We start from the raw sequence: 10437 nt of genomic DNA, 5'->3' as shown, positions 1-10437 counted from the left end.
AAATGACTTATTGAGCCAAACACATTCTCAATTCCCTCCTTAAATGGATAAATTCATTTTCCGGAAGGGGTTTGGTGAAAATATCGGCTAAGTTTGACTTTGACTCAACATATGTGAGTGCAATGTCTCCCCTAGCTACGTGATCTCTAATGAAGTGATGACGCACTTCAATGTGTTTGGTCCTTGAATGATGGACTGGATTTTTTGTTAGGTTTATTGTGCTAATGTTGTCACACAACACTTGCACTCCTTTATACGAAAGTCCATAATCTTCTAGAGTGTGAATCATCCACAACAATTGTGATACACTCTCTCCCATGGCAATGTATTCAGCCTCGGTCGTGGAGAGAGCAACACAATGTTGCTTCCGACTTGACCAACTAACTAATGATGAACCTAAAAATTGGCAACCCCCACTAGTGCTTTTCCGATCCAATTTGCACCCAGCATAGTCGGAATCGGTATATCCTATCAAGTCAAAAGACTCTGTACGAGGGTACCATAGACCTACTCGAATTGTGCGCTTGAGATATCTTAGAATTCTCTTAACTGCAATTAAATGAGATTCCTTGGCACAAACTTGATATCTAGCGCACATGCCCACAGCAAAAAGTATGTCCGGTCGACTAGCTGTGAGATATAGAAGACTACCGATCATGCTTCTATATTGCGTTAGATCAACTGGTTTCCCACTCTCATCATTGTCAAGACGAGTGTTTGTTGCCATTGGAGTGGACACTTCCTTAGAGTCACTTGTTGGTGCAACATCCCTCAGGTCAAGGTTGACCTGGTTAACCAAGCTGAGTCTTGGTTTGGGTTTAGATGTTTGACAATAAGATATTGATCGAAGAAGAGTCAAGTAGGTCAAGGTTGACCGGATACTTGACTGGGAAGTCCTAACTGGAATGCTAGGCAGATGGAAATCCTGGTGAGTGAAGCCAGGTGAAAGTCCTAGTGAGTGAAGCTAGGCAGAAGGAAATCCTGGTGAGTGAAGCCAGGTGAAAGTCCTAGTGAGTGAAGCTAGGCAGATGGAAATCCTGGTGAGTGAAGCCAGGTGAAAGTCCTAGTGAGTGAAGCTAGGCAGAAGAAAATCCTGGTGAGTGAAGCCAGGTGAAAGTCCTAGTGAGTGAAGCTAGGCAGATGGAAATCCTGGTGAGTGAAGCCAGGTGAAAGTCCTAGTGAGTGAAGCTAGGCAGAAGAAAATCCTGGTGAGTGAAGCCAGGTGAAAATCCTAGTGAGTGAAGCTAGGTGAAAGTCCTGGTGAGTGAAGCCAGGCAAAGGAAAATCCAGATGGATCAAGGATGATCGGACATCTGGTGTTGGGAAGTCCAAGTAGGTCAAAGGATTGACTGGATACTTGGCAAGGAAGGAAATCCAGATGGGTCAAGGTTGACCAGACATCTGGTGGAAGTCCAAGTAGGTCAAGGGAGTGACCGGATACTTGGCACGATGAGAGAAAGTCCAAGTAGGTCAAGGAAGTGACCGGATACTTGGCACGACGAGTAAAAGTCCAAGTGGGTCAAAGGGATTGACCGGACACTTGGTAGGGAGTCCTGGCAGGTCAAGGGAGTGACCAGATGCTAGGCATGATGTACCAACAGGTCAAGGTTGACCGGATGTTGGTTAGGGAGGTTTGGGACTTGGTTTTGGGCAAAAACCAAGTGCTGGATCGATCCGTGGATCGATCCAGCCTCTGGATCGATCAGTGGATCGATCCAGACTCTTCCCAGCGAACAGAAGGCTTCTGGATCGATCCGTGGATCGATCCAGAGGTCCCGATCGATCAGCCGATCGATCGGGACGATGCTGGTTCGCGCGATAAGCGCTGGATCGATCCACCGATCGATCCAGATGCTATTTCCAGAGCACAGAGGCGCTCTGGATCGATCCATGGATCGATCCAAAGCCTCCCCGATCGATTCAGAACATTTGAATCGATCGGGATCCGACCGTTGGCGTCGTTTATAGCTGCAGGCGTGCGATGGCTGCGGCATCTCTTCTCCGATTCACTTCAGCATTTCGCCAGCTCCTCCACAACACTCTCCAAGCTCGTGATCGCCAGTTCTTGAAGGATCTTGGAAGCTCTCCAAGTCAAGAGGCGGATCAAAGCCAAGAAGAGAAGCTAGGGTTAGGGTTTGTACTCATTGTAAAGCTTGTAAGCTTATATTTCGTGTATCCTCTCCCTCTCTTCTTGTATTGAGTCTTGTAGGGCTTCTCCGCCCTTGGTAGTTACCACAAAGGAGGTTTTTCATAGTGGAGGGTGTGTGCGTGGTGTGGATCCTTGGATTAGTCACCTCCTTTGGAGGTGGATACCAAGTAAAATCCTAGCGTTAGCGTTTTGTATTTGTTTCTATATTTTCCGCTGCACATCCAAGAAGAAACAAGCAACGACAAGCAACGCCAAGCAACGCCAAGCACAGAGCGAGCGCGACGAGCTATTCACCCCCCCCCCCCTCTAGCTACTTTTGGTCCTAACATCACTCATGTTGAATTTCTTGAGCATCTCTTGAGTGTATTTCGTCTGATGGACATAAATTCCATCTCGAGTTTGTTTGATTTCAAGTCCAAGGAAGAATGTCAATTCTCCTACTAGACTCATCTCAAACTCACTTTCCATGTGAGAAATGAATTCATTCAAATAGCCCTTGTTATTTGAGCCACAAATTATGTCATCGACATACACTTGGGCTACAAAAATGTTTTCACCATCTCTACGCAGAAATAGTGTTGGGTCTATTTGACCTCTTACAAATCCCTTCTCTAGTAAATAAGTTGACAGCCTTTCATACCAAGCTCGAGGTGCTTGTTTAAGTCCGTAAAGAGCTTTCTTGAGCTTGTATACGTGGTTTGGAGCTTCGGTACTCACAAACCCCGGTGGTTGCTCAACATAGACCTCTTCTTTGATGAGACCGTTTAAGAAAGCCGATTTAACGTCCATTTGATAGAGCTTGAAACCTCTATGTGCAGCAAAATCTAGCATCAGGCGAATGGACTCTAATCGGGCCACGGGAGCATATGTCTCATCATAATCAAGACCTTCGACTTGGCTATAGCCCTTGGCTACAAGTCTTGCCTTGTTTCTTACAACTTCACCCTTTTGATTTAATTTATTTTTGAAGACCCATTTGGTTCCAATAATGGTGGTCTTCCTAGGTCTAGGAACTAAATCCCATACTTGGCTCCTTTCAAATTGACCTAATTCGTCTTGCATAGCTATGATCCAATCAGGATCGTGCAATGCTTCATCAACTAGTCTTGGTTCAATTTCTGAGATTAAGGCAACCTCATTGGACTCATTTCTAAAGAATGACCTAGTCATAACCCCTTGTTGGATGTCTCCCACAATTTGGTCTTGGGGATGACTAGTGGCTATCCTATATTGTCTTGGTGTTGGTGGTGCCTCATGAATGGTCTCACTAGGCACAGGCAAGGACTCAATATCAGGCAAAGGATCAGATTGAGTTCTTTGTTGCCTTTGCTCATCAACATCAGAGTCAACTTCGACTCGTTCTTCATTTTGATCATTCAAACTTAGATTTCTAAGTTCAAATTGAATTTCTCCTATATCCCTTGATTGATCATTTGAGTTGGGGATTTCTTCAAATGCTACATCTGAGGACTCTTCAATCAATTTAGTCCTATTGTTGTAGACTCGATAGGCTTTGCTGGTGAGAGAGTACCCGACCAGTATCCCTTCATCAGCCTTAGCCGTGAACTTCCCAAGATGGTCCTTTGTGTTCAAGATAAACACCTTACAACCAAACACCCTAAGATGTTTAATTGTAGGGGGTCTCCCAAATCAAAGTTCATGGGGGGTCTTTCCTAAAAACCTATGTATCAATATTCGGTTTTGCACATAGCACGCTGTATTTACAGCTTCAGCCCACAAGTAACTCGGTAGTGAGTACTCATTAAGCATGCTTCGTGCAGCCTCTTGCAAGACTCGGTTCTTTCTCTCCACAACCCCATTTTGCTGTGGGGTCCTTGGAGTTGAGAACTCATGTCTATACCCTTTTGCTTGACAAAATTCTAAAAACCTATGGTTTTGAAATTCATCACCATGATCACTTCTAATGGTTTTAATTGTTGTTGATTTTTCATTTTCAGTTCTTCTACAAAAGGAAATAAAAATATCTATGGTTTGATCCTTAGTTTTCAAAAAGAAAGTCCATGTATATCTAGTAAAATCATCAATAATTACTAAACAATATCTACTACCATTCAATGAAATAACATTGTTACAATCAAACAAGTCCATATGTAATAAGTCTAAGGCAGTAGATGTACTCACAGTGCTTTTACCTTTATGAGATGCTTTTGTTTGCTTACCCATTTGACATGCATCACATAGTTTGTTCTTTTGGTACTTGATGCTTGGTAAGCCTCGTACTAATCCTTTGTTGGCCAACTTCCGAATGTTCTTCATATTTACGTGAGCCAATCTTCTATGCCAAAGCCAAGACTCTTCTTCTTTTGACATGAAACACTTAGCAAAAGCATTAGTAGCACTTTTAAAGGATACTTGATAAATATTATCTACCCTTGTGCCTACTAGTACCGTGTCAAGTGTGTCAATGTTTTTGACTAAACATTGACTTGAATGAAATTCAATTGTGTAACCCGTATCACACAATTGACTGACACTTAGGAGATTAAAAGTCATCCCCTTGACTAGAAGGACATTCTTGATATGGAGACATTCGGATATATGAATGTCTCCAACTCCTACAACCTTAAGGCTACTATTATTACCAAAAGACACATTACCTCTACTTTTGTTTTGAATGGTTGTAAACAGTGATTTGTCCCCGGTCATGTGCTTGGAGCATCCACTATCAATAAACCAAGTTGATAGATGCTCCCCCTCGACCAATGCCTACAAGACACGGAAGATAGAGGTTTTAGGTACCCAAATCTTGGGACCTAATGCTTCTACAACGAAAGACCTAGGAACTCATGCCTTGGTCATACCTTTCCTAGTTCCATGAGCCCTAGAAACATGTGATCTACTATTTTGAGTTCTAGACATTAGAGAAATGAAACTCGACTCCTTGGGCTGATACCCTAGCCCGGCCTTGTTGTAGACTGCCCTTTGGGCATTTAGAATCATGTCTAGAGTCTTAGAGCTAGTTGAGAATTTCTCAAGCATTTTCTTGAGTTTCTCAACCTCACCCTTTAAAGCCTTGTTCTCATCCTCAAGGACTTCTAGATGTAGGTCATCGACCTCATCTTCCCTAAGGGTCCTTAAGGTTTTTACTTCTTCTTTTAACAATTTATTTTCTGTTTTTGACTTTTTTAAGCAATGTAGATAAGTGAGTGATAGTCTTATAACACTTTTCTATATGAGAAGAGGTTACCTCTTCATCATCCGACGATGATGAAGCTGCGGTTGAAGCGTCGCTCGAATCTCCCTCACTTCCGGAGTCCGAAACCTCCCTTGCCATGAGTGCTAATTGTCGTGTGCTCTTTTCCATCTTCTCTTCTTCCTCCGATGAGCTTGATGAGGACTCATCCCAAGTGGCCTTGAGAGCCTTCTTCTTCTTGGCTCTTTCCTCCTTCTTTTTGGCTCGTTCCTCCTTCCTCTTTAATTTCGGACACTCGCTCCGAATGTGTCCTTTCTTGCTACACTCATAACATATAACATTAGATTTATCAAAATTTTGATCATTAGTTTTACCTTTTCCTTTGTATCTTCGGCTTCTTCTCATAATCCTTCTTACGAAGTTTGCCATCTCACTTGATGATGATCCACTTTCATCATCGGATTCGGAGGAAGAGGTGGATGAGGAAATCTCCTTTTCCTTCTTCTTTTCCTTCTTCCTTCTTCCATCCTTGCTCTTTGGTCCTGCAAATAAAGCAATACCCTTCTCTTTTTGACCTTTGTTAGCAAGCTCATGAAGTTCCATCTCACAGAAAAATTCATCTAGTTTAACAATGGAAAGATCCTTGGATACCTTGTAGGCATCTACCATAGATGACCACAAGGCATTCCTAGGAAAAGATTTAAGAGCGTACCTTACTAGATCGTGATTCTCCACTCGTTCGTCCACAGAGTGTAGACCGTTGATGATCTCCTTGAATCTCCCATGAAGTTCACTTACCGTTTCATTGTCCTTCATGGTTAGATTTTGGAGTTGATTCAAGAATAGGTCCCTCTTGGCAATCCGAGAATCTCGAGTTCCCTCTTGGAGCTCGATGAGTTTGTTCCATAGGTCTCTTGCACTCGAGAACGGACCTACCTTGACGAGTTGGTCCTTGGCGATTCCACATTGCAAGGTGACCATAGCCTTGGCATCGGCTTGTGCTTTGCGGAGTTGTTCGGTAGACCACCTTGACGAATCGAGTTCCTTACCTTCTTCATCCTTTGGTGGTGTGAAACCTTCCTTAACTGAGAACCACATGGCAATGTCGGTCTTGAGGTAATACTCCATGCGGCCCTTCTAATATTGAAAATCTGCTCCTTCGAAGTAGGGTGGTCGATTTGTGCTAAAGCCTTCCTTCATAGCCATCCTTGTTTGCTCTTTTGGGTGTTAATCCGAATCAAAGAGCCCCTTGCTCTGATACCACTTGTTAGGATCTTAGATGGCTAGAGGGGGGGTGAATAGCCTCTTAAAAACTTAAACACAATTTCTACACAGAGATTTGTTAGCACAGCGGAATTAGGAAACTAAGAGAAAGAGGAAACAAACACACTAACACACGAATTTACGAGGTTCGGGGATAACTTGCCCCTACTCCTCGGCGTGTCCGTAAGGTGGACGACTCCTTGATCTTCGGTAGATCGCACCCCGGAAAAATTTCGGCTAAAGATCCTCCTTCTCGGTGGAGTAACCTCTCCACAAAGTCTCAAGAAATATATATGTTAAAGCACAAGACTTACAGAGCTCGGTGGCAAAGAAGAATAAAACAGAAACTTACAACCACGCGAGGATCAGAGGAAACACAGACAGCAGTTTATCACCCGAGAGCTCAAGAACTTAGCACACCACAACGATCAACAGAACGTTTTTCACTTTCTTGCTTTCTCTTGTTCTTTCCTCTCGCTTTTCACTGCTTCTTAAGCCCCTGTTCTCTGCTGTCACGGATCCTGGTCAAGCTGCACAGAATCATCGCTGCAGCCAATCCCTCTTCCTCCTTACCTGGTTCTCTGAACTCACACCAATGAAATCACAGTCTTCACTGGTGCCTTCTGAGCTCGAACCAATCACCGGGAGTCAAGCGGATCGCAGCCAGATCACACCAGTAGCCGTTGATGCTTTAAATGCACCATGCGCCGCGAATCACAGCAGAAAGGCCATTAGTCGTATTCCTCTTATGGACTTAATTTGAAATTAAGCTCGGAATGATACCTGTGATCCTGCAAACTCAAAAGCTAACAGCACAGAGGATTATATCACATGAATCAGGCAAAACAAACGCAGTGGAGAAATGCAGTGGAGGAATCGCAGAAACAGCAAGTCTGATTGTGTGTGGATCGGTCACCAGACCGATCCATGGACCGATCAGGGCATATCCTGATCGGTCCACAGCTTGTCTGATCGGTCGTGGAGACCGATCAGACTGCTGGTGGATCGGTCTCCACGACCGATCCCCCCTTTCTTCTCTTCGCAATATCCTCTCCTGATCGGTCCGCAGACCGATCAGATTACACTCAGTATGCTACTGAGTGTTTCCTGATCGGTCCGCAGACCGATCAGATTACACTCAGTATGCTACTGAGTGTTTCCTGATCGGTCACCAGACCGATCTATGGAAACTCAGTTTTACAGTTTAACTGGATCGGTCTGCCGACCGATCCACTGTCTTATGTATCACTGGATCGGTCTGCCGACCGATCCAATGTATCATGGAATGTCCACCTAGGTCCCTTTCTGACCTAATTCGGTCCAGAGAATGAGCTCCTGAGCCCTCTCTGACCTAGTCCGGAGAACGAGCTACCGAGCCCTCTCCGACTTCGTCAGGTCCAGAGAACGAGCTACCGAGCCCTCTCTGACCTAGTCAGGTCCAGAGAACGAGCTACCGAGCCCTCTCCGACTTCGTCCGGTCCAGAGAACGAGCTCCCGAGCCCTCTCTGACCTAGTCCAGAGAATGAGCTACCGAGCCCTCTCCGACTTCGTTCGGTCCAGAGAACGAGCTCCCGAGCCCTCTCTGACCTAGTCCGGAGAACGAGCTACCGAGCCCTATCCGACTTCGTCCGGTCCAGAGAACGAGCTACCGAGCCCTCTCCGACCTAATCCTGAGAACGAGCTACCGAGCCCTCTCCGACTTCGTCCGGTCCAGAGAACGAGCTACCGAGCCCTCTCTGACCACTCTGTGCCAAGTCACCATACTTGGACTTTTCCCATGCCAAGCTCCCTGCTTGGACTTTTCACCAGATGTCTGGTCAACCTTGACCCATCTGGATTTCCCTTGCCTGGCTTCACTCACCAGGACTTTCCCTCCCAACTGATCAACCTCGATCAGTAGTCATTCTGAGTTTAATTAATATCTGATACAAACTTAAATCAGTGTCAACATCAAAACAACAGCCAGGTCAGACTGTATCAACATTCACCTGGATGCCCAAGGAAATCACATGTATATCACCAACGGTTATGGAACATGTGCTCCACGTCCGCCCGGAAGCCCGGCTTGTCAAACAAAGGAAGCGGGATTTTGGAGTCGAGCAGGACAAAATCATCCGGGTAGAAGTAGACAAATTACTGGAGGGATGATACATTCGGGAAGTATAGTTCCCATGTTGGTTGGGCAATATGGTCTTGGTATTCAAACCTGGGAACAAATGGCATGTTCCCTAAGGACTCTTATCTCTTACCATGCATCGATCAAGTGGTGGCTGCGAGTTGATATACATGTTGGATGTGTACCAAGGCTATCATCAGGTCCAACTGGATGTATACCAGAGCTACCATCTAGTCCCAAGAGTGTAGTCAAGAATACTTACACTTTACCCCCATCTGAATACTGATGCAGTAGCGACATGTTTTTGAACTTATAGATATGGTCCTCGGGATCCATGAACCCATTATATTCCCCGGTAGTAGGTGGTCGATAATGACGCGACAGAGGATCTTCCAAGATGTTAAGGCTGAAAGGAGAAATAACTGAATTTCCCGATCAGCCTCTCATCAGTGCTTGCGGTCGGCCGGCGTCACGTGGAGGAGTATTCCTAGCGAGAGACTTTGCTGATCATGAGCCCTCAAGCTGCCTAATCCGATGTAGTCCTAAGCCCCCATTCGGCCTTGATGTTAGTCAGGATAAGTGGGGTTGTTCCACTTGAGTGGGAGGTACGGGCAGAGGGAGGTTCATTTCGCTCCTGCGGCATCGTTGCTTGTGATTGTTGTACTGGATTTACTTGCTACTATTGCACTTGATTTACTTGGTGTTGCACTAAGGCATCTTTCATAGCATCTACAACAATTTTTGCCAGCTTCGCTTGCGTCAAAGTAAAATGTCCGGTCTCGTCCATGAATATCTCAGTTCAGGTGTAGAGTTTCTATGGACGGCGCTAATTTGATCCTACTCTAAGACACTCGAGGTTGACTCACCGGTGCACTAGCAAGGGAGTTGACTACCACTGTAGCGATTACCCTTGGAAATGCTTAAATGGTGGAGAAGAGAATAGAAGAAATAGAAGAAAATTAAAAGATTGAATTCAGACCTCTTTCCTTTTCTTATTACTATCTTTTTATAGATTTCCCTCAGACCTTTCATTTTCTCTTCATTTACTGATGTTGTATTTATAACAAGGGATCTTCGTTTTATCTTCTTCCGAGTTTTTAATGAGGCTATTACTGAAACCATGATAAATGAGGAAGACTATCATCTTGCTTCTTCTGGTTGTTCCTCTTTCGCACATTTAAGGTCAAATGATGAGTTTTTAATGTGGGCGGTGCTAAGCATTTAATGTAGGTGGCAGCAAACCATTAAGGTGTAAATGAACTTTGTCAAGCAGTTGCTCAACTATCTTCATATGTCGTGTGATGACTCGGCTACTCGAGGCAATGGAACACTGTAGGAGCTCCGAGCGGTGACTTAGCTACTCGTGCCTCGTGGAAATGGAACACGGTAGGAGCTCCGAGCGGTGACTCGGCGCCCGAGATGCTGGTGAGCTATGACTCGGCTAATTGTAACTCGTTCGGGACTTCCTTTATATTGATCTTGACTAAGATTGCCATCTCACCTGTTATGTTGACTCTTTCACTCCACGTGGCACCCTCTGTGGACCACCACATCAACTTTCATTTAGCCAACCTATAAAGATGAAAGAAGAAAAAATGAAAAAGACACCCTTTAATTTAAAAAAAAAAAAAGGATTGGAAGGGTGTCAGCTGACAAGTTTACATGAAGTACCCACACAATGTTGTTCTCCTTCTGTGCTCTTCTTAAGAGAATGGTTGCCGCACCTACATGTGTGCAACTAGTTATCGCTACTCC

Source organism: Zingiber officinale, chromosome 4B, assembly GCF_018446385.1.
Source record: "Zingiber officinale cultivar Zhangliang chromosome 4B, Zo_v1.1, whole genome shotgun sequence".
Classification (NCBI taxonomy): domain Eukaryota; kingdom Viridiplantae; phylum Streptophyta; class Magnoliopsida; order Zingiberales; family Zingiberaceae; genus Zingiber; species Zingiber officinale.
Note: the sequence above shows the minus strand (reverse complement) of the source record.